Source organism: Muntiacus reevesi, chromosome 10 (assembly GCF_963930625.1).
Source record: "Muntiacus reevesi chromosome 10, mMunRee1.1, whole genome shotgun sequence".
NCBI classification, from domain to species: Eukaryota; Metazoa; Chordata; class Mammalia; order Artiodactyla; family Cervidae; genus Muntiacus; species Muntiacus reevesi.
Window position 1 is genome coordinate 78,479,440 of NC_089258.1, and position 22,617 is coordinate 78,502,056.

Genomic DNA, 22,617 nt, shown 5'->3' on the forward strand with positions numbered 1-22,617 from the left:
ACGGCCCTGTGCCCGCAGCTCCTCGGCCTGGGGGCTTCCAGCGCTCCGTTTGGCCAGGCAGTGGACGGGACGCCAGGAGCCAGAAGACTGCGTTTTAGCTCTGGTCCTGCCTCGGCACAGCCGCGGGGCCCCTGCAGACGGGATGGCAGGTGGAGAGGTGGCTTCCTCCTGCTGGGCATTGGCCCTTCCGAGTCTCCTTCATTATCCCGGGGTTCAAGATACCCCAAACTCCGCCTCCCGAAGAAAACCAGAAGTCCAGGGCACCCGTGGCCCCGAGGGCATGTGTGTGTGGCGGGGGCTTTCTCGTCCACACCCTCCGGCCTGCTCTCCACCCCCATCCGCCACCTCCCTCCGCGGCCCCCCAGCGGCCGTCAGGGGTCCCTGCAGACCTCACTCCCCGCAGCGGCGGGGCTCGGGGCTCACCGCTCTCCGACCTTCGCGCGCGACGAGTACACGCTGCCTCCGGGGCGGGCGTCCGAACCCCCCAGGGCCGCGCAGACGGCGATCACGGGATTAATTCTCCCCAGCGCCGTCTGCAAAGTTTTGGTGAGTGAGTCGGCCCAGGGCGGGGAGGGCCGCCCAGAGCGGCGAGGGGCCGGACGGGTCGGAGGGAGGGAGGGGGTCCGGAAAGAGGAAGGACCACCCTCGCCGAGGAGACACCGACCCTCTCTCTCCGCCGGAGCCCGGCTGCCGCCGCGTCCTCGCCCCCCTCCCGCAACTTCTCGGGCCTCGGGCGCGCGCGGAGCCGCCACCTGCGGGGTGGTCTCGGGCGCGCCCGGGAGCCGCTCGGCCCGGCGCGCTCCCCGCCCCGCCCGCGGCTCGCCGCCCCCAGCCCCAGCCCCAGCCCCGGCTCCGGGCTTGGCGGCGGCCCCGCGCTCCCCGCCCGCGGGTCCCCGGAGGCTCGGCGGCCGCCGGAGCGGGAGGTGGAGCCGAGCCCGCGGCGCCGCGCAGGAGGAGCGGCCGGCGCTGGGAGCGGCCGGCAGCGCCCCGCGGTGAGTCGGGGCCGGGCGCGGGCGCCGTGGGGGCCGTCGGGGGCGTCCCGGCGCCCCCCGGCCCGCCACCTCCGGGGGGCTCGCGGAGGCAGGGCCGCGCACAGGGGGGTCGCGCCGCAGGGAGGGGAGGGAAGGGAGAGGGGCGAGGGCGGCTGCGATCGCGAGGCGCCGCGCCCGCAGGTGGGCGCGCGGGGTCGCCGGCGAGGCTTCCCGAGAGGGGTCGCGCGCGGCCGCGCCGGGGTCCCTCTGGCTTCACTAGCCTCCGGCGGCGGCCTTTGGCTGTTTAAGGACTTTCTCGAACACCCACTTTAAAAGTAGCCTCCGCACGTGCCCCCGTGACCGCTTTGCTGCTCCGCACCGAGTCGTCTTCCCTGGGATGGAGCGGGCGCGGGGGGCGCGCCTTGGCGGCGGGAGGCAGCCGGCCCTCTGGCCTCGGACCCGGGCCGGGGGCGATCGCGCCCGAGGGTCGCCGCGATTCGGGGTGCTGGGAGGAAGTGCCGTGTGCGGCCCGTGGAGGGGCCATTCGAGGGCACTGCTCTGGGGTGGGGCGGAGGGCGGAGGGCGGAGGGCGGGGGTGGGTGAGGAAGGCGCTACAAAGACGCCCAGAGTTGTTGTTTCCGCGGCGTTTCCTGCACCTGCTCTGGCGTCGGGGACTTTGAAGTTATCTTTTCATCGATGAGCGAAGGGACGGGAGAGGAGGAGGCAAAACAGCGGCGTGCAAGCCGAGACAGCGAGCCCTGGGAAGCTCCAATTCGTGATAGAGGGGGGTGTTTCGCAAACTCCACTTTTATTCTGATTTCAAAGCCTCTGAGTGGTTTTTACTTAATGTTATTAGAGAAGTCTAGATAATAAAGATAATTAGCTGTTCTTTCACGTCTTTTTTTTTTTTTTTTTTACTAGAAATTGAAATTCAGTTCTGCTGGATTTCTTGTATTTTGTTCACATTTTCATTCCAGAAAGTCATAATTATCATAGCGTTACTGGCCACAATGAAGTTATGAACAAGCCCAGTGGTGTCATGTTGCTAATTGGAAGGAGAAAAGTCTTTCAAACTTGGATATAGAAGCATAAGGCGAAAACATGAAGCTTTAGTTTTAGAAAGTGATTTGAACACGTGTGGTGGTGTTCAGTCGCTAAGTCAGTCCGACTCTCTTGAGATGCCATGGACAGCAGCAGGCCAGCCTCCCTGTCCTTCACTGTCTCAGGGAGTTTGCCCAAGTTCATGTCCGTTGAACTGGTGCATAATAGGATGTGGAGTGGGCTGTTGTGCTTCCAGAGAAGGTCGGTTCCTGGAAAACCAGAGATGGGCCACTACGTTTGAAATATGTGAAGGTTCTTTCTATCCTGTATGTGCTCTAAAGTGTATGGTATTGAAATGCTTTAATTCTGTTCATCTTTGTGTTCCAAACCGCAAACTGTATTAATGAAGTTCAAAGCAAAATCTCCAGCTTTTGGATTCACCAAATTATACTGAAGTGATGGGAACTTTGGCTTTGCCATCTCAGACTCCTGGTCTCCAAGCAGTCTCCCCTTTATTAACTGTATGACCTTGGGCAAGCTCACAGCCTTGGTTTCCACTTTGTTAAGAGCCAATAATATCTCTCACTTTATGAAGCTGTCCGGGAAAAGGAAATAACACTTAGGGACTTACCCCTAGCATCGGGAGCACAGTAAATGCTCTGGAAAAGTTGTCTCTTGTCTTCCTTCCAGATCTGGCATGCCTCAGTGTAGTTGTTTTTCATTTAAGCTTCCTTCTGCCTTGCCACCTTCCTTCCTGTCCATTCATTCAAGCGCCCTTGACTGAAGAGCCTCAGATGCCGCCCTGTCTGGGTGTTTGGAAACAGTGGGGGTGGGCGATACTGCAGGTTTTTCCTGTTGGTGAGCCTCCATCGTGAAGTCACGATGAATTGTCCTTCCTAGTCTTCATGATGCTCCAGATCTGTCCCTGGTATAATGTTGTCACGTTGGAAAGAAAGTACGGGAAAGTGCACGGTGCTAGCTCTGGCTCTTAGCTTGTGTCTCCAGGCCAGCTCGGGCCTGGCAGGGTGGGGCTTCATAAATATTTGTGGATTTGAAAGACAGGATGTAATGAAGTTATTCTTCAAGTCACATTTGTTTTTTTTTCCCTAGTGAAAGCACCTTGGGATTCTAAATGATGGCTCTACTGTATATTGGGGCTAATAGAGGTTATTATGGAAGGCAGCTCAGGTAGACTTTATTACCTATCGATTTGGCCTGGTGGTGAAGCAGTCTTGGAAAAACTGCAAAGCCAAGTCAGAGCTGCGGCTCCACCACTAGGGGCCCCCTCTGCATAGTGTATCAGCCAGGCTGTTCTTTGCCATTATTATGTCCTTTGATGCAGCTTTCCCCAACCTTTTTGACACCAGGGACTGACTCAGTGGAAGACAGTTTTTCCACGGACTGAGGGATGGGTGGGGGATGGTTTCAGAATGATTCAAGTGGATTACATTTATTGCGCTCTTTATTTCTATTCTGATTACATCAACTCTGCCTCAGACCATCAGGCATTAGATCCTGGAGGTTGGGGACCCCTGCTGTAGCAAAGGAACTGAACTTCTCGGATTCTCCACATGGAAAAGGGCAACCTTGTGTAAGAAGCATTACTGAAGGCCTAAAAATATGTGCAGGTGGTCTTAAATGTCAGATTCGGTACCATTTTAGAATAATTTTAAAATTAAAGGTTTAAAAGAGATTTAGGAATTGTGTTTTTTGCTCTGTATATCCTTATATCCCAATATATGATTTGAAAAACTGTCTAAAAATTCAAATCTGTGCTTTTGGCCTTGTATTTTCAGGGCTTAGGGAGAATGTTTTTGGTTGAGCTTATTTTTATCTTTTAATGTGCCTAATATTGCTTTGTTTCCTCAATTGGTACTTGGAGCACTAATTACTTGCTTCTCAAGGAATTTATCTGGCCAGCAGAAGCTGCTGGTGTCTTTTTTAAAGAAGGGGCTGCATGAAATTTCACGCATAAAAAGTATATTTTATTATATTCTGAGAATGTATCGTTGAAAAGCATTTTTCTTCTGGGAGTTTTTGAAAAACCCTCTTATTTTCAGATTCTAACCTGAATGAAGCTAGTCAGGCTCGACACTATTGGACAACTTGAAGGCGTGTTGGTGTTTTTATTTTTCAGATGGAATTTGCTGTTTGGTAGAAAAAAACCACAAGGTATGTAAGCAAACATGGTGACTGAAAATATTGACATTGTTTATGGGTGAGAAAGAGACTTGTGCTTTCAACTTTTCAGTAAAATTATAATTACAGTGACAAAGTAAATACCAGTAGTCGGTGAAGTAAAACTTAGTAACAGTTACAGAAGAGTGCATTGCAAGCCCAAAATTTTACCGGGGGGTTTCTTATCAGTTCAGAAAGTCATCAGACTTCTGATTTTCACATGATGGAACTTTTATTTTTCAGTATTCTTAATGGATGTGTAGTTGATTTAAAATGTGTTAATTTCTGCTGTGCAGTGGGGTGATTAGGATATATGTTCTTTTCATATTGTTTTCCATTATGGTCTATCATAGATACTGACTATAGTTCCCTGTGCTATCCAGTAGGATCTTGTTGAGTCTGCATGAAAGCTTAGGTCTGCTGACTCCCACCTCCCACCCCGCCTTGGCAACCACCCGTCTGTTCTCTATGTCTGTGCGTCTGTTTCTCTTTCATAGATATACGTTCATTTGTGTCATATTTCAGATTCCATTTATAAGTGATATTGTATGGTATTTGTCTTTCTGACTTACTTCACTTAGTGTGGTAACCTCTCGGTCCACTCTTCATCCATTCATCTGTCGATAGACACTGAGGTCGCGTCTGTGTCTTGGCTGTTGGGAATAGTGTTGCTATGAACATACGGGTGCGTGTTTCCTTTTGAATTGTAGTTTTGTCTGGATGCGTGTCACATGACGACCCTTTAAAACCAGGCAATCTGGTCTTTGCTGCCTTTCTGTCAAAGTCTAGATCATTACTAAGAACCGGGGAAGAGGAATTTCTGCTTCGCGAAGGTTGTAGATCATTCTTATTATCCCTTCCCCACGAGTAAGCTAATGCCTGGGAGTTATGTTTGGGATTCTGAGCACGTCACAGAATCACACAGATCCTGTTTGCACAGCAGCTCTTCTCTGGAGCTGAGTAAGTGCTGCGGTGGCCGTCAGACATCCAGCATTGAGGGCTCCCCATATTCACGCTCCCCTTCCCCGCAGAAGGTGGCGGAGGCTCAGCCACAGCAACGTGTGTGTAGAGCCACGTGCAGAGCGTTTGAGTTTGGCCTGGAGCCCCGGCGCTGACCAAGATGGTGGCTGCCGGGGGTGGGAGGAGCCGCCTGTTTACACCTGGGAGTCTTTTTTTAGGAACTTGCGCTTGGGTGGTGCTGGGTGCCCAGAAACAGAACTGCTAGAGTTGGCAAAGAAAAGTTTGGATCCTGTGACGCAGTGGCACGCTGCTTTGCTGCACAGATCATTTTAGTTGCTGTTTTCAGAGAGTGGGAAACATAACGTCTGGTTATCCCGGGGTCATGTCTGATCCTTTGTTTCCTTTTCACACCCATGGATATTTGAGTTGATGGAGGAAGAGGGAAGTGGGAAATAGGACGGAGGGGATGGGAGTTGTCTGTTTACACTGGACACCGAGGCACGTGGGCACATGCCCTGCAACTTGATAATAGCGGCCGTTCAAAAGAACCTGCGTGCCAGTGCGGGAGATGCAAGAGATGCAGGTTCGATCCCTGGGTTGGGAAGATCCCCTGGAGGACAAAATGGCAATTCTCTGCAGTATTCTTGTCTGGGAAGCACCATGGACAGAGGAGCCTGGTGGGCTGCAACCCATAGGATTGCAAAGAGTCGGACACAAGTGAGGGCCTGAGCGCAGCACAACACCCTGGTGTTTGGGGGAAATCCACATCTACTCTGCTGATGAACTTACTCAGGTGCTGGCCTTGGACTTAGGCCCTGGGTACTCGCAAAGGTGACCTTCTGCTTCTGTCTCCCGCCCTTTAGAAACCTGCTTCAGTTGTTGTATCTGCTGACCTCTGTGAACAGGCTGCTGCCGTCCCAGGAGATGCCCCTGTGAGCTGGAGCATCCGTGGGCAACTGAGTGTGATCTCAGCCTGCTCAGCTCCCGCAGGGCACTCTTGTGGGGGCACAGGTTGCACAACTGTGTGAGATGCTTACGCCTGTTCAGGTGGTTAGAACAGTGCCGGGCACCTGGTTGGTGAGAGACGTACCATCGCTGATGCTGGTGGTTGGTGTTATTTATTCCTGATGGCCTTGCTTTCAGGGTAGAGCTTGCTGGTAGGCACAGCAGTCTGGAACAGAGGCTTCAGGTGAGCTTAGTGCTTATAATAATGTCTGCAGAAGCAAGTGACTCATTCAGATTTTTTGCTGCATCTCCATTATAGTTCTCCTCTTCATGTGACAAAAATGGCTCACACAGCCCTTAGGCACGTGGCAGCCTGTCCCCTAAACGCGGGCCAGGAGTTACTCATTTTGCCAGCACAGCAGCCTTAGAAAGACACACTCTTATTATCTGCATTTTGCAAATGCAAAGACCAGGATGTAGAGAGGCGAGTTACCTGCCCAAGGTCAGCTCAGAGGTGACGGCCTGGGCCTTGGGGCCTTGTCTCCCACACTCTGCTGTCTTTTCCAGCATCAGTACTCCTTGAATTGGTAGCTTGGAAAACGGGTTTGTGTCCTGAGGGTTAGCAAAATGTGAAAACATTGATTTTCCCTAGATTCTTGTGTTTGTACCCTTTTCTAGACCCGATGGAGCAAGATGATAAATAAACTGTTATCAGCGGGTCTGCTTCAGCACTTTTTATTTGTAGATCTTCTTATGTGGCTTTTTCTAGTAGCTTGAAATACAATACAGTATGGTACAACTTACTTCTGCACAACATTTAGCGTCTTTACAAGGTGCTTTGTAGGCATGTTATAAGCAGAATGTGTGAATAAAATCCAGCGCATGGGTTGCAGAATATTCAGATGTGAAGGCTGGAGTCAACCACTCATGCATTCACTTAACAGAAATTTCTCACCTCTTTTCTGAAGGTGCTCTGCCAGACACCAAAGAGACGGCAAAGGTGTGGAAGGCTGCAGGGAAGAGGAAGGCTCCAGGCCTTTGAGGGGGATGTTGCTGGGGTTTGACTCTCAGCTCTGTTGCTCACTGACCAGGGGTCTCTGTCCGATCAGTGGACATCTCTGAAGCTTAGTTTCTTGTATGTGTGTATGTACATAATGGGGAATGTATGTGTGTATGCATGTATGTACTTAATGAGGAATGTGTGTATGTATGCATGCATATACATGATGGGGAATGTATGTGTGTATGTACATAATGGGGAATGGATATATGTATCCATGTATGTACTTAATGAGGAATGTATGTATGTATGCATGCATGTACATAATGGGGAATGTTTGTGTGTTTGCACATAATGGGGAATGTATGTATGTATGCATGCATGTACATAATGGGGTGTGTATGCATGTATGCATGTACATAATGAAGAATGTATGTATGTATGTTTGTACGTAATGGGGAATGTATGCATGCATGCATGTACACAATGGGAAATGTATGTATGCATGTATGCACATAATGGGGTATGCAGGTATGTACGCAGTGGAGAATGTATGTATGTATGTACATAATGGGGAACGTATGTATGTACATATGGGAAATGTATGTATGTATGTATGTATGTGATGGGGAATGCATGTGTGTATGTATTATAGTGGGGAATGTATGTGTGTATATGTATATCATAGTGGGGAATGTACGTATGTGTGTACATGATGGGTAATGTATGTATGTGCATAATGGGAAATGTACATATGTATGTATGTATGTGATGGGAAATGTATGTATGTATGTACATGATGGGGAATGTATGTGTGTATGTATGTATCATAATGGGGAATGTATGTATGTACGTACATGATGGGGAATGTATGTGTGTGTATATATATCATAATGAGGAATGTACATATGTGTGTACATGATGGGGAATATATGTATGTACATATGGTAAATGTATATATGTATGTATGTATGTGATGGGGAATGTGTGTATGTAGGTACATGATGTGGAATGTATGTGTGTATGTATCACAATGGGGAATGTATATATGTACGTACATGATGGGGAATGTATGTGTGATTGTATCACAGTGGGGAATGTATGTGTGTATGTATGTATATGTCTTAAAGGGGAATGGTAACACTCTGTTGGCGGTTGCAGAAATTAAATGAGATGCTTGGGGAAGGAAAGCGTGAGACCCTAAAAGTGGGGAGTCCTGACCCACAGTGGTGCCTACCTCTTTTTCTTTCCTACCTGTCTCTTCCCCTCCCATCCCCAGTTACAGGGGGTGGTAGAGATAAAGAGGCTTAGCATCCTAGACAAACTGATTTAAAATCTTCCTTTCTGGCTCTCCTTGTGGGGCTGGGACAGACTGGGCATCTAGTGACACGTGAGCTGGTCCCAGTGTAGGGCTTCTGCCATGTGGGGTTGCTACCCAGGAGCCCAGAGGAGGATGAATTCCAGGGAATCAGGGCGGCTTGGAGCCCAGGATAGGCGACGAGGGGTCCAGGGATGAGAATGAGGGTCTTTTGGGGGGAGCAGCCAAGAACTGTGGTCTCAGGAAAATTGGGACAAGCCACAGCTGAATTTGAGAGTGGCTCAGGGGAAGGGGCCTGGGATCTGGGTGGAGGGGAGGCAGAAATGTGAGCAGCTTGTTTTCGGGGGCATGAGGCGGGTCAGGCGGCTCAGGTGTGCGGGCTGGCGGCTGGTCGGAGGCGCAAGGAGTGGCCCGCAGGCCCCCGGACCGCCCCCCGGTGCTGCAGGGCCGGCTACAGATTCCCAGTTCCCTGGCTTCCCTCTGCAGGGTTTTTCCAGAAGCACCGCAGCCGCTCCCAGCAAACAGCCAAGTCAGAATGATTAGTTGTTGCCAGTTTCCACTCCAGACCTTCAAGGGCTCGCTGGTATCACAGGAGAATAAGCCTTTGCTTATTCCAGTTGGGGATTCGGTTAAACACACCCAGATCTGTTCCTGGTGAGGCAGGGCGCCAGGCCCGAGGGGTGCCGGTCAGGGTCCTCCTGGCATTTCTGTAGCGTGGGCTCCGTTGTGAGGTTGGGGGTGTTTTCAGGGAGACTTTCCCGGTGGCTTTATGATAATGGGCTGCCTTGTTTGGTGTCCGGGGGTAGATGCCATGTGTGGTAACGATGGAATGCAGGCTTCACAAAATCATTACAGTCTGGGTACGGCACCTCAGCCAGGGAGCAGGAGCCCTGACTCATTTGTCCTGTGCTGGCACGTGGTCATAAACCAGCCCTTCTGTGGATAAGCAAACAGAACCTGCCCAGGTGCAAGAGAAGCTTCATTCAGGGTTTAAAAAACAAATGCAAACAGGTTTAAAAAGGTACTGAATCAGGGAACCATTCATTTAAAGCAAGCTGCTGTAGTCTTCAAAAACCCATTTAATAGAATTAATAGTATGTATTAAAATGAAATGAATAGGCAGACTTTAAAAAAGTCACAGAAGGTTAGCTTTGTGGGGAGCAGAGGAATTCTGCTCATGAAATCCAGGTTGGTTCCCGAGGTTCTTGGAGAGCTGAGTGGAATGGATGTTTCCTGATCGCTGTATTAAGCGAGACCCAAGAGATGAGGGTTCAATCCCTGGGTCGGGAAGATCCCCTGGAGAAGGAAATGGCAACCCACTCCAGTATTCTTGCCTGGAGAGTCCTATGGACAGAGGCGGTTGGCGGGCTACAGTCCATGGTTTTGCAGAGAGTCAGACATGACTGAGTGTGCTTGCACACACACACACACACAAATACACACACACACGCAGGTAAGTGACAACGTCTGGGAGGAAGTAGGCTGAGCGAGGAGGCAGCATCTTGGGGGTGGGCCTGGGCCTTGGAGCCTGTTCATCCAGGTTCACACTCCACCCTTTCTTAACTGTGCTCCTGGGCTAGTCACTGAATTTCTCTAGGCCTCAGTTTTCTCATCTGTAAGATGAAGATAATAGTGCCCATCACGTTGGGCAGCAGGCAGATTGATTTAGAAAATGTCGGTGGACTGCTTGGCACGTGGCGGGGAGGTGGTGGCATCAGCTGCCCTGACTGCAGAGCTGCCCGGGGAGGAAGGCGGGAGGGAAGACGGGGACCGGGAGCTCCTGCATCCGCCTGGGCCTGCGCTCTTCAATTCTACTTTTGTCTGAAGTTCTAGAGGATTGTAATCCAGCATGTCCTGGATGTCCACTGTGTGTGTGTGTCCCGAAGATAAGGTGTCTGGGGGTAGACTCTGACGCCATAAAACTGCCCTCGATGTCTTCATGTAGGTCGCAGTCTTAGGCCAGGAGGGGCAAGACCGTGACTGGGTCTTGTTAAAGAAGGAACGCCCAGGGACCTCCTTAGTGGTCCAGTGGTTAAGAATTCGCCTTGCAATGCAGGGGATGCCGGTTTGATCGAGGTTGGGTAACTAGGATCCCACATGCCAAGGGACAGCTAAGCCCACGCACCGCAACTCCCCAGCCCTTGCAACACAACTGGAGTCCATGCCCTGCAGTGAAGGATCCCACAGGAAGCAACTAAGACCCGATGCAGCCGAGTAAATAACTAAATATTAAAAGAGGAAAGAATGGCTCGTGTCTCTCGGCTATTTCAACGAGCTGCCCAAAGGATAGTAGCAGGCCCTATCTTATTTCCTATCTACTCTACATACAGATGGGTAGAAAATAAGTACTTCTTGGACATCATAGAAATAAATCGCTCAAAATACCCAGGGTACCTTTGGTTGTCTTCTTTGTGTAGAAGTGAGATTTATTTACGGATGTGTGTGGCTACATGAGGGGCTTCCCAGGTGGCTCAGTGGTAAAGAATCCACCTGCAGGTACAAGAGACTCAGGAGACATGGGTTCGATCCCTAGCTTGGGAAGATCCCCTGGAGGAGGAAATGGCATCCCGCTGTAGTATACTTGCCTGGGAAATCTCATGGACAGAGGAGCCTGGCAGGCTGCAGTCCACGGGGTCACAAAGAGTCCCACACGACTGAATACCTGAGCACAGAAGTGTGTGCCTATATAATGAGAAGCCAGCAGAGGAGAAGTGTTTCGGGGGGTATTTCTTTGGATGTGCCTGTGACATTCAAACTTATGTCTGAAGCATGTTCTTTGGTTGGGAGGGTCCTTCCTTGATGCTGGGAAGGATTGAAGGCAGGAGGAGAAGGGGATGACAGAGGGTGAGATGATTGGATGGCATCACTGACTCCATGGACATGAATTTGAGCAAGCTTCCGGAGCTGGTGATGGACAGGGAAGCCTGGCGTGCTGCAGTCCATGGGGTTGCAGAGAGTCGGACACGACTGAGCGACTGAACTGAACTGAACTTTATGTCTTTTTGCTGAACTTGTGGCCCATAGGTTTCTGGGCCAGAATGATGAGAGAGCTCAATTTACAGAGTTTTTCTTTGTTTTGTTTCTCTCCTCCACATGGCCTGCGAAGTCGCTTCTGTCATTTCGGACTCATTGTGACCGTATGGACTGTAGCCCGCCAGGCTCCTCTGTCTGTGGTATTCTGCAGATGAGAATACTGGAGTGGGTTGCCATCTTCTCCTCCAGGGGATCTTCCTGACCCAGGGTTCTAGCCCAGGTCTCTTATGTCTCCTGCATTGGCAGGCGGGTTCTTTACCACTAACGCCACCAGGGAAGCCCTGTGTACACAGGTTGCTCCAGAAGGAGTCTCGATCGATGGAGAGAGGATTCCCGGCTGACTGACTCTGTGATCATGAGCAGGTTCTTAATCCCTAAAGTAGGAATTTGATCATTGACACTCAGGGGCCATTTTAATGCAGTGCAGTGGAGTGGATGGACTGTGAACGGCTCCATCAGTCAGATCAGTGGCTGAAGCCAGAACCTGAGCTTAAAACTAGTTACTGCCTTGGATCACATGAGCCGATTCCACATCTTGGGTCTTGGGTTGTCTCAAAAATGATTTTTCTTTGTAGAGAGGGTATTATTCACTGATGTAAATAAAAGATCCTGAGTGTGTTTTTCTGTGGATATCCTTGGGTATACAGGAGAATTTATCCAGCTTTACTGGAATTACCTTTTCCTCTTCCTCCAAGAGTGAGTCTAGACCAGTGCCTGGGCTGTCATTAGCCTCCTCAGGGCCTTTATGCCGAGCACGAGTCTCATATTCTGGTGGAAACGGGGCGGAGGCAGGAGGAGATGCAGGATCTAGACACGTCTGGTCGCCTGGAAGCACAGGGAGGTGATGGTTGGGTTTGTGGGGAGCGTGCTGCCTGGGGTGGAGGCGTGTGGGAGGCACCAGCTTTTAGAAACTCTCTTTCCTGGTCTCTGTACGTGATTTAGTGACCGTTTCATTATTTGGGAGGGGGGCAAATGTAATGCCAGTGTGAGGTTGACAGGCATAACTGCAACTCTTAAATCACTTAGGAATGAGAGTCAGAGAATGAATGGAGACGCTTTACTAAAGCCTAGCCATCCACTAGGCGAAGAGTCCCTGGTACCAGTCTGTCTACATGCACTAAAAATCTTTGAAATGGCAAAACGGTGCATCTGAAGGGAACACTTGGATTCTGGAGGATTCGTCGACTTCACTTAACGGTCTTGTCGGTGACTGCTTGGAGTTGGAAGTCATGGTGGGGGGGACCACCGCTTAGCAAGCATACATCAAGAGAAATGTTATCTCTCAGATCAGTTAGACCAACAGTATTTTGCAGAAATAATAGCACATTTGAGATCATTTGGACTGTCTCCTGGTTTTCAGAACAGAAAGAAGCCCGGAGAGGGGACGTGTCTTGTCTAAGATGACCCAGGTGCTGAGTGGGAATGACCCTGTCGGGAATGGAGCCCAGGTTCCTCATTCCCATCTCGCTGGTCTCTATGGGCCGTGCAGTCTCCTTGGGTATCAGGCCGGCTGGCAGGTAGTTTTAGGTGCCCCGACAGTGATGTACCGCTCTCAGGTTTTCCTGAATGTGGTTAGGGAGCTCCCTTTGAGTGCCTGGCACTGTTCTTGGGGCTAGAGATATGTAGGTAAAAAGACAAGAGTTTCTGACCTCAAGGAGCCCACAGCATGAAATACGAAGAAGGGATATACTGTCAAGCCGTGGCTCAGTGCCACCTGGGACATCGACCCTGGGATGGTGAGCTCTGCATGCCTACTTCAAGATCAACAGGATTTGTTTTTATTTCCTGTTGATTTTACAGCGTCAGAAGTGGGAATGATGGCCATACGCTTCATGAATCAAATTGAATGATTCCAGCTTCGTCTGGAGTCATTCTGTACACATCCAGCGAGGGGTTTAAAATTTGAAACCCTTTGTCCTCTGCACTTGAAATGCATGGTCTTTCTGGAAACACTTGGTAAGAATAGTTCTGGATGAGTTTGTTTATGGACACAAATCAAAAATCAGATTGTTTACGCCTAAGAGGAATAAGATGTGAATATAGGTGTCACTGAAGCTACATCAGGGGTTGAATAATAGGTTTTTAAATTAAATTGAGGCCCATTTTTCCCCCACCAGGAGTGCAAAAGTGGCAGAAGCTTAGGAATAAATCTACTTAGGTACTAAGTAGTATCCGAAGCACTTTCTTTGTGGAATTTTTTGAAACTCCTATGAAAAGACAGGAAGAACCAAGATTCAGGTAGACCAGATGCCCTGGCAGGACTGGTGGCATGGCAGGGAGACCCAGCATTTTCTTTCTTTTTTTTTTTTAATTTTGTTCATTTATTTTTATTAGTTGGAGGCTAATTACTTTACAATGTTGTAGTGGTTTTTGTCATACATTGACATGAATCAGCCATGGATTTACATGTATTCCCCATCCCTATCCCCCCTCCCACCTCCCTCTCTACCCGATCCCTCTGGAGACCCAGCATTTTCACGAAAGTCTGTTTGGCGCTGTAGCTCCTGAGTCCAGGTGTGGTACCCCTGTGGTGACAAGCCTGCTGCAGCAGCGTCTTGTGTCATTTTTGGACAAGACCGCAGACCCTTGGAGCGTGGGGACTGCAGCTCACACAGTGGTTTGATGCCCTGTGAGCAGAGTGTCTCAGTGTGTAGACACGGAAAGTTCTCTGTAAACACGCATGAAATGAACAGAGACATCAACTTAAAATCCACAGGGTTGGAAAGAAACTGTGTTCACACACAGGACAAGTTACCTCCCAGGATCCCTGCCCGTGCGTGTAAAGCTGACCTTGGAGAAAGCAAACACATGACCCGTCCTTAAAAATCCTTTTCCATATCACATGCTGTTCGTAAGCGTGCCTGTTTGTAACTCTGTTCCCACATACTGTTTTCTACCTTGGTGTTTTCTTGCAAGCTACCTGTGAATCAATTATGCATTCATAATCTTGGGGCAGGCTGGCTGGATTTAATAGAGTCAGGAAGGCTTCCAGCACATTAAGTGTTCTTGAAGGTAATGAAAAGGAGGACTAATTATCTCGCTGAAGTGATTATGAGAGAGACGTTGGAGATCTTGACTCATGGGGATTTTGACAGCAGTCAGAGTGGTTAAGACGCTTTGAGAAGTGGCAGAGCTGACTTGTTTCAACCAAGGGATTTCCTTGCGTCTATGATGTGGGTGTATCTGTAGTCTGTTGAGCGAGCGGGCAGGCTGAATAATGCACGGTGTGGCCGGGGCTGGGGCGGTGATTGGAGAGTGCATGCCTGGCGCCCACCGTGGGAGACTGAGGTTTTACCGTGAATGATGGTACCTCTCCTGCAGCCATCTGTCTTGCTCTTTATAAGCAGTATTCCTTATCAAGCCTGATTTGTGTACATTGATTACGCCATTACACGCGTTAAATATTAAAGTGTTTCCCCCTCATGTGAAGTCTAATTAGGCAAAGTGCTTAGCACAAGCCTAGCATTATCGTTCAGAGTAATAGCCTGGTCATTCCGTGTGACATACTTCAGCTTCCTGGATCGTTTGTCTTTTCTTTTTCCCTCCTATCAGAGTGCCCGTGTACCAGATATAATGCAGCAAAGTTTGATAGAGGGTTCAACCCTGTCAGGCCATTAAGAAAGGTCCTGCTACAAAGATTATGAGATCTTTTAAAAATGAGTGGAGTGATGTATTGTCTGTAGTTGGAGTTTTTTCATGAGTCGGGTTTCTGGACAGATATTTCTGATGAAACTAATTTTTACTAAATTGACGAATTGTAAAATAGCTTTAAAGGCTAAAAATACAAGTGACAGTGTTGTTTGGAAGAGAAAACCCATCAGTAAATATTATAGTTGCACTTTATACATGCAGCAGATAAAAAGAGTAATTTTAGGTGTCAAACCACTATCTCCTGAGAGTTCAATGGGGTGGTTCATTACTTACTTTTAAAAACATATTTATCTATTTGGCTGCACTGGGTCTTAGTTGCAGCTTGTGAACTCTTTATTTGTGGCATGTGGAATCTAGTTCCCTGACCAGGGGTGGAACCCAAGCCCCCCTCCACTGAAATTGTGGAGTCTTTAACCATTGGACCACCAGGGAAATTCCCATTACTGAGTTTTTCAGCTTATTTCTTCTGTGCAGTTTTAATTCAGAAGTTAATTTCGTTGTGGATTTCATAGCAAACACTTTGTTCGTATGAGGCCAAAGGTAAGATTATGGATCAGGCTAGTGTCTCTGATAAGTTATCCACCTAATTTTGAGATCCCTGTAACGAACATTGTCTTTTTTGAAAGTGTTATGGTACTGCTTCAGTATTTACCTTTCTAAAAAAATCCACAGTCTGTTGTGAGCATGTGCACACACGAGCACACACATGTGCAAAGTGTAATCTGGGGTTGATGGGCATGAACCAGCTTAGCAATAGGCCTGGTTTACTGCTTACTGTTGTCAGGGAGAAAAGCTTTTAAGGCCTGTTTCACGTGATGTGCGGTTACCAGGCTAATAGATTTTTCCCTCTCTTGGTCCCAACAGCTCACGTAGGAGCTTTGAAAGCACCTCTTCCCCTTCACAATTGCAAATAGCCCTAGCACTGCCTGCCCTTTTTGCATTCTGGAAAGAAAGCAATCTGTATCGCCTTGAAGTGAGAGTTATTTTGAGTTGTTTTTGAATGCGGTCAACTCAAAATGAGATTTCGCTGAGTTAAAATATGGATATAAAGATCAGAGAACAGAAGGGAATTCACAGATTGTCTGGTCCAACTTTTCTGCTTCCTGCGTGGGGACACCAGTGCATAGAGGTTGGCCCTCCTCAAGGTCACGGGGTGTTACCAGGGGTCCCGCGTCCCTGCACTTGCCTCCAGGCCTGATGACAAGTCTCCCAAGGTGACCCTCGGGCCAGCGCCCATCTCCTTGCCCTTCACAGGTGTGGTATCCCTGAGCTTCGAGTTAGAAAGGTCTTGAAGGAAAGCTTGCTGCCTTTTAACTAGCTCAAGGCAGAACCTGTCTGGGGTCACAGAAGAGCTTATATTTTGTATCTGCTCATTGCCATCTTCCTAGAAATGGAGAACTAAGGGCCAGTGTCTCCCGCTGAGTGGTTCCGAGTTTAGTGGGGGGTGGGTAGGGACGCAGCTGCGTGCTCTCCTGGGATGATGGTCCAAGGAGGGAAGGTGGCTTGCTGCTCGGCCGACGTGGGGCTCAGCTGGGGAGTCGGGTTCTCTGTTCCGGAGGCCCAGGGTCTGACCTTTGTCAGCCTGCGGTGGCGCCATCAGGCCTGAGTAAGTCATTTCACCAACACGCCAAGGCACAGAGGTTCGTTTACCTTGATGAGTGACTGTCTTGGTGGTTGGTAAGAAGCCTGGTGGTTAAGCACGTGGGGTCTGAAGCCTGATGTATTTGAGTTTGACCAGGTGCCAGGGATGGGGTTTAAGCAGGTGACCTTAGCACCTGAGCCTCCGGTGTTCGGTCTGTAAAGTGGGAGTCGCAGCAGACATTTATGTTGTACTCACACTGTGACGTCTGCCGTCTCAGTGGTTTAGGCATTAACTCATGGGGTCTTCACCGCAACCCCAGGAGGTGGGTACCACCGCTATTCCCACTTTGCAGGTGAGGAGACTGAGGCCCAAAGAGGTTCTGGGAATCGCTCACGATGACAGCTTTTAAGGGGTGACGCGAGTGGCATTTGAATCTTGGAGCCGGTTGCTCTGAGTCTCCTCCTCTGCTGGCTCTCGGTCAGGCTAACTTGATTGTGAGAATCACGCGAAGTGAGCTGCCCTCGGTGATGGTGAGAGAGCTGGCGTCGCCTTAGCAGTAGCAACAGGAAAATCTCCGGGGTCAGCACCTTCTTTGCCCTTCGAGGAGTTCCCAGAAACCAGATCATAATCAGAGGGCCTCTCTGGCAATTACAAAAGTCCCGCAGAGAGAGCTCAGGAGCCTTGATCGGACGTTCCTCGGGGTGGACGGTGTTGGGGACAGCCAGGGCCGGCGGGCTGAGCAGATGGTCCAGACTCCTTTCCAGCTCATGGGGCCTGGGAACTTTCTCCCCTCAGGTGTCTCCAGGGCCCCAGACAGCAGCTGTGATCTATTTGCTCTCATCTGTCACTGACCTCTGCCCCTGAGGTCAGTGGTGGCACTCATGCCTCCGAGGCCACCACTGGAAGGGTCACACTTTGACCGGCTTGCTCCACTTTGTATCACGTTCAATAGCCTCAATTTCAAGTGCAGGCTCATGTCCAGACTGTTTGCTGTGGAGTTTACATATTACGCTGTGCCTGCTGCTTCCTTTTAAATTCATTAGTCATGAGAAATGCATGCACGTGTAAACATGTGTGTCCCTTTTAGCTTATCACAACAAAGCGAATGGCTGTCCAGGGAGCATCTTTCCCTCTGAAGCCCCGACGTAGCTTCTGAGTCAGATTCCCTGCCCTCCTCCCGACCCACCCCCACCCAGGACTAACTGTGCTTCCAAGTACTGTGTTAATCGTCTCCTTGCTTTATTAGAGTTTACTGCTGACGTGCATCCCCACGTGGGTTATTGTTTTCTTTAAATTTACTTATTTTTAATTGGAGGATAATTGCCTTACCATGTTGTGTTCGTTTCTGCCATCCATCCACATGAGTCAGCCAAAGGTATACACATGTCCCGCCCTCCTGAACCTCCCTCCCCACCTCCCACCCCATCCCACTCCATCCCACCCCATCATAGAGCACCAGGCTGAGCTCCCTGTGCTATATGGCCATTTCCCATTAGCTATCTATTTTACATGGGACGATGTATATTTATTTCGTTGCTACTGTCTCCATTCGTCCCACCTCTCCTTCCCCTGCTGTGTCCACATAAAATTTATTGTTTTTGCCACAGGCTGTTGAATTGGAAAACTTGACTAAACCCCCCAGATGTATCAAAGAGCAGTGACAAAAATAAGCTGTGAGAAAGACCAAAATGGGCATTTCAGTGGCAGTGTCTGAACACGAGGTTCACAGCTCTTGAAAATCCTCCTTACTCAGAGGGTATAAAAAGCATCGCTCTATTTGTGGAGAATCCGCTGCTGTGAGTCGGCACCAGCCCCCCCTCCTCCGGGAGGAAGTGGGATTGGGGTGATGCTGTGTGTCCCCTCAGCTGGGCGCTGGGGGGCCGGCTCTGAATCTGGTGAGATGTTTTGGGGGCGTGGAGAGTGAGAGCAGCTGCGACAGGGCCCCCCACTGCCACGTGTGTTGGGGTGATTGTGAATGCTTCCCCTGGACCAGGTGTGGCCCCTGCAGGGAGGGGGACCAGCCTGGAACTTTGACCCCCACTCAAGGGCACAGTCAGAGGAGAGCTTGTGGACTGAGTCTCAGGGCTGGGTCCATCACCCATAGCACAGGATTTGAGGGGAGTCCCTGGAGTCCCTACAGAAGTACCCACGAGAGTCAGAGAGTCAGGTCTGGGTTTCTGCTGGTCCAGAGAGCGCAAAACCTTCTGTACTGGTGAGGAGCAAGTTTCCCGGCATGTAAGTGAAAGAACAGTGGTAACACACAGTACAAGTTAATTTCTCCCTTATGTACAGTCAGTAGGAAAGTGGGCAGTTCAGGGGCTCCACAGAGCCGTCAGGATCACCCCTCCTAGTTCACTGCCCCATGGCCCAGGCTCACGACTGTGGTCCTCGTGCTCAGGGCCAGAGGGGCTGCTGCAGTTCCAGCCATCACATTATATCTCGGGCAGACAGAGGCAGGAGCTGCTCCCTCCCTTTTAAGGATACTTTCAAGACACACACTCAGCATTTCTGTTTATGTGTCACCAGTCAGAGCTGAGTCACGGGGTCATGCCCAGCTCTAAGAGATCTTTGGACATAGAAGCTTATTGTTGGGTCACTATGGGCCCAGCTTAAAATTGGGATTCTTTTTGTCAAGAGGAAGGGACGAGTGGATATTGGGAGACACCCAGAAGTCTGTGCCACTTCATTTTCATGGTATCAGCAGCCAAGTGGCCATTCCAACGCTGGAGGGGAGGTAACCACAGCCAGGAAGGAGAGGTGGGGAGAAAGGGGGAAGGCAGAAGCTGATGCGCCTTACTTTTTTGGCCTTACTTCAAGGATGGATAATGTACTGACTTGACATTTTGTTTTCTGAATCATCATTGTATTTTTGACTTTAAGTAACTTTAGGAGTTTCTGTTACCTACAAGTAGCCAGAGAATCATGGGACGTACTGAAGTTTCCCTTGGGTAGCAGGGGGAGTACATACTGCTTGAATATTATATTTATTTCAACTGAATAATGTCTTTATCGTGTAAGACCTCCAGGCCATCTTCACACCTAAAAAACTAATAATCATCCTTTAAAAGTTGCCTAATAGCCAGGCCGTGCTTAAAATGTCCTCATTTTGTAACTGACTGTGGTGATGGACGTTAACTGGATTTACTGTGGCGACTATTTTGCAATTTATACAAATATTGGATCATTGCATTATACATCTGAAACTAATTATATTGTGTTAATGATACCTCAGTTAAAAAATGCATATTCTGGGACTTCCCTGGTGGCCCAGGGGTTAAGACTTTGCCTTCCAGTGGAGGAGGTGTGGGTTCGATCCCTGGCCAGGAAGCTGAAATCACACATACCTTGAGGCCAAAAAGCTAAAACGTAGGACAGAAGCATCACTGTAACAAATTTAATAAAGACTTTCAAAATGGTCCACATCAAAAGATTCTTAAAAAAAAAATTCATACCCTGACCTCGTAAATCTACTTACAAGGATTCATTCTACAGAGATCATCAGAGTAGTATCCAAAGGTATGTAAAGCATGTTCACTGAAGCATTATTTATAGAGAAGAAAATCCTAAATATAAATCAATGGGAAGTGGTTAAGATACTCTAGTGTCTCCATACAGAGGAATTCTTATTAGCCTTTAGAAAGAATGATGTAGATGATTAATGATGTATAAGTGTTAAAATATATTGATAAGTGAAAAAAATTTTTGCTTGATTGTCTCAAGAAGTATCTTTTTGTGTGCCTCATTTTCAAAAGGTGGACATGTGTGAGGTGTATTCAGACAGCAGAAAGTTGGCATGGATTAGCCCACAGTATTCCCCTATCAGTAGAAAGACCTAGACCTCTCTCAGCACAGAGAGGCTCTGGTGCACTGGCTCCGTGATCCTGTTTTAAGGAATTTGGAGGAGCTTAGTGATAAGAAGGCACTGGCACCCCACTCCAGTACTCTTGCCTGGAAAATCCCAGGGACGGAGGAGCCTGGTAGGCTGTAGTCCATGGGGTCCCTGAGAGTCGGACGTGACTGAGCGACTTCACTTTCACTTTTCACTTTCATGCATTGGAGAAGGAAATGGCAACCCACTCCAGTGTTCTTGCCTGGAGAATCCCAGGGACGGCGGAGCCTGGTGGGCTGCCGTCTATGGGATCACACAGAGTCGGACACGACTGAAGCGACTCAGCAGTAGCAGCAGCAGTGATAATCCAGGTTTCCCTGGTGGCTCAGTGGTAAAAAAAAACAAAAAACAAAAAACCACCTGCCAATGCAGGAGACTCAAGTTCGAGCCCTGGGTCAGGAAGATCCCCTGGAGAAAGAAATGGCAACTCACTCCAGAATTCTTGCCTGGGAAAACCCCCATGGACAGAGGAGCCTGAAGACTGCAGTCCATGGGGTGGGAATCTACAGTCCGTGGGGTCGCAAAAGATTCAGACATGACTGGGCAGCTAAACAACAACAAGGGATAATCCACGTTGGCCTTAGCTGACTCCGCAATTAGAAACTTTGAGTCAGTGGAGTTTGACTTGGGGCTTATCCTGGACGCAGAATTGGTTTATTCTTACTAATCGAAAGTATAGGTCTTCAAAGTGGGAAATAATGGGATCTATTTTACACTTCAGTAGAATTTCACGTTAACCACTGGTCAAGTGTGGCCTTGAATGTGGTTTGTAATGGTAACATAACCACAGGAAGTGTGTTCCAGACTGGCAACTGTGCTTCATAAGACTGTGTATTTAAAATCTATGGATAGGGTTATATTTTTATTTGCCTTAAATTTACTACGCACCTTCCACATAAAGCACTGCTGTGTCAGACAAAAGAAATGGAAAACAGTGTCTATTCTTAGGTCATTATTGTCTGTTCTCCTCTATTCTTGCCACATGTTTTACGCTTTATCAACTTATTAATTCTCAGAAATCCTCTTTCAGTGCTATACCATTCCCAAACATGTCAATCTAAAGGACTGGTTTAGGAGTATAATCCTTTGAAAGTAAAGGTTCTCCAGTTTTTAGGTTCAGTTTAATTCAGTTCAGTTGCTCAGTCGTGTCCAACTCTTTGATGGACATGCAACCTCGCAGACTGCAGCACGCCAGGCCTCCCTGTCCATCACCAACTCCCGGAGCTTGCTCAAACTCATGTCCATTGAGTTGGTGATGCCATCCAACCATCTCATCCTCTGTCGTCCCTTCTCCTCCCATCTTCAATCTTTCCCAGCACCAGGGTCTTTTCCAATAAGTCAGCTCTTTGCATCAGGTGACCAAAGTATTGGAGCTTCAGCTTCAGCATCGGTCCTTCCAGTGGATATTCAGGACTGATTTCCTTTAGGATTGACTGGTTTGATCTTCTTGCAGTCCAAGGGACTCGCAAGAATCTTCTCCAACACCACAGTTCAAAAGCATCAATTCTTCGGTGCTCAGCTTTCTTTATAGTCCAACTCTCACATCCATACATGACTACTGGAAAAACCACAGCTTTGACTCGATGGACTTTAGTTGGCAAAGTAATATCTCTGCTTTTTAATATGCTGTCTAGGTTTGTCATAGTTTTTCTTCCAAGGAGCAAGCGTCTTGGAATTTCATGGCTGCAGTCACCATCTGCAGTGATTTTGGAGCCCAAGAAAATAAAGTCTCTCACTGTTTCCATTGTTTCCCCATCTGTTTGCCATATTTTATCCTCATACTTACATATGAATTTAAGATATCTGCATGTTCTACCTTTAAAAAGAACAAATTAAAAACAACAATAAACTCAGTATCATCAAATTTACAAAACATTGGATTGGCCAAAAAGTTCCTTTGGCTTTCAAGTAAAAATAAGACACATTTTTAATTTTTACCAAGAACTTTATTGAACAGCATATTTACCATTTTGTTCCACTGCCTTCTGCCATTTTTTTAGGCAGCCTCATAATTCATCTTTTCAAAATCTTTTACGTTTTTGAGCAGAG

General features: G+C 48.6%; 1 protein-coding gene across 3 annotated transcripts in view; it reads left to right on the plus strand.

The window, feature by feature from the left end:
• The first annotated feature begins 370 nt into the window (after positions 1 to 370).
• CSGALNACT1 (chondroitin sulfate N-acetylgalactosaminyltransferase 1) overlaps positions 371 to 22,617 on the plus strand; it is a 322,127-nt gene continuing 299,880 nt past the window's right edge. The window contains exons 1-2 of one of the 3 annotated variants that reach the window (XM_065947595.1): positions 371 to 546; positions 4,073 to 4,184. The gene's annotated coding sequence lies outside the window, so the exon portion shown is untranslated. Of the gene's footprint in view, positions 547 to 907; positions 993 to 4,072; positions 4,185 to 22,617 lie in introns of those variants that run through there. The other 2 variants (XM_065947590.1, XM_065947594.1) reach the window with 2 other exon arrangements.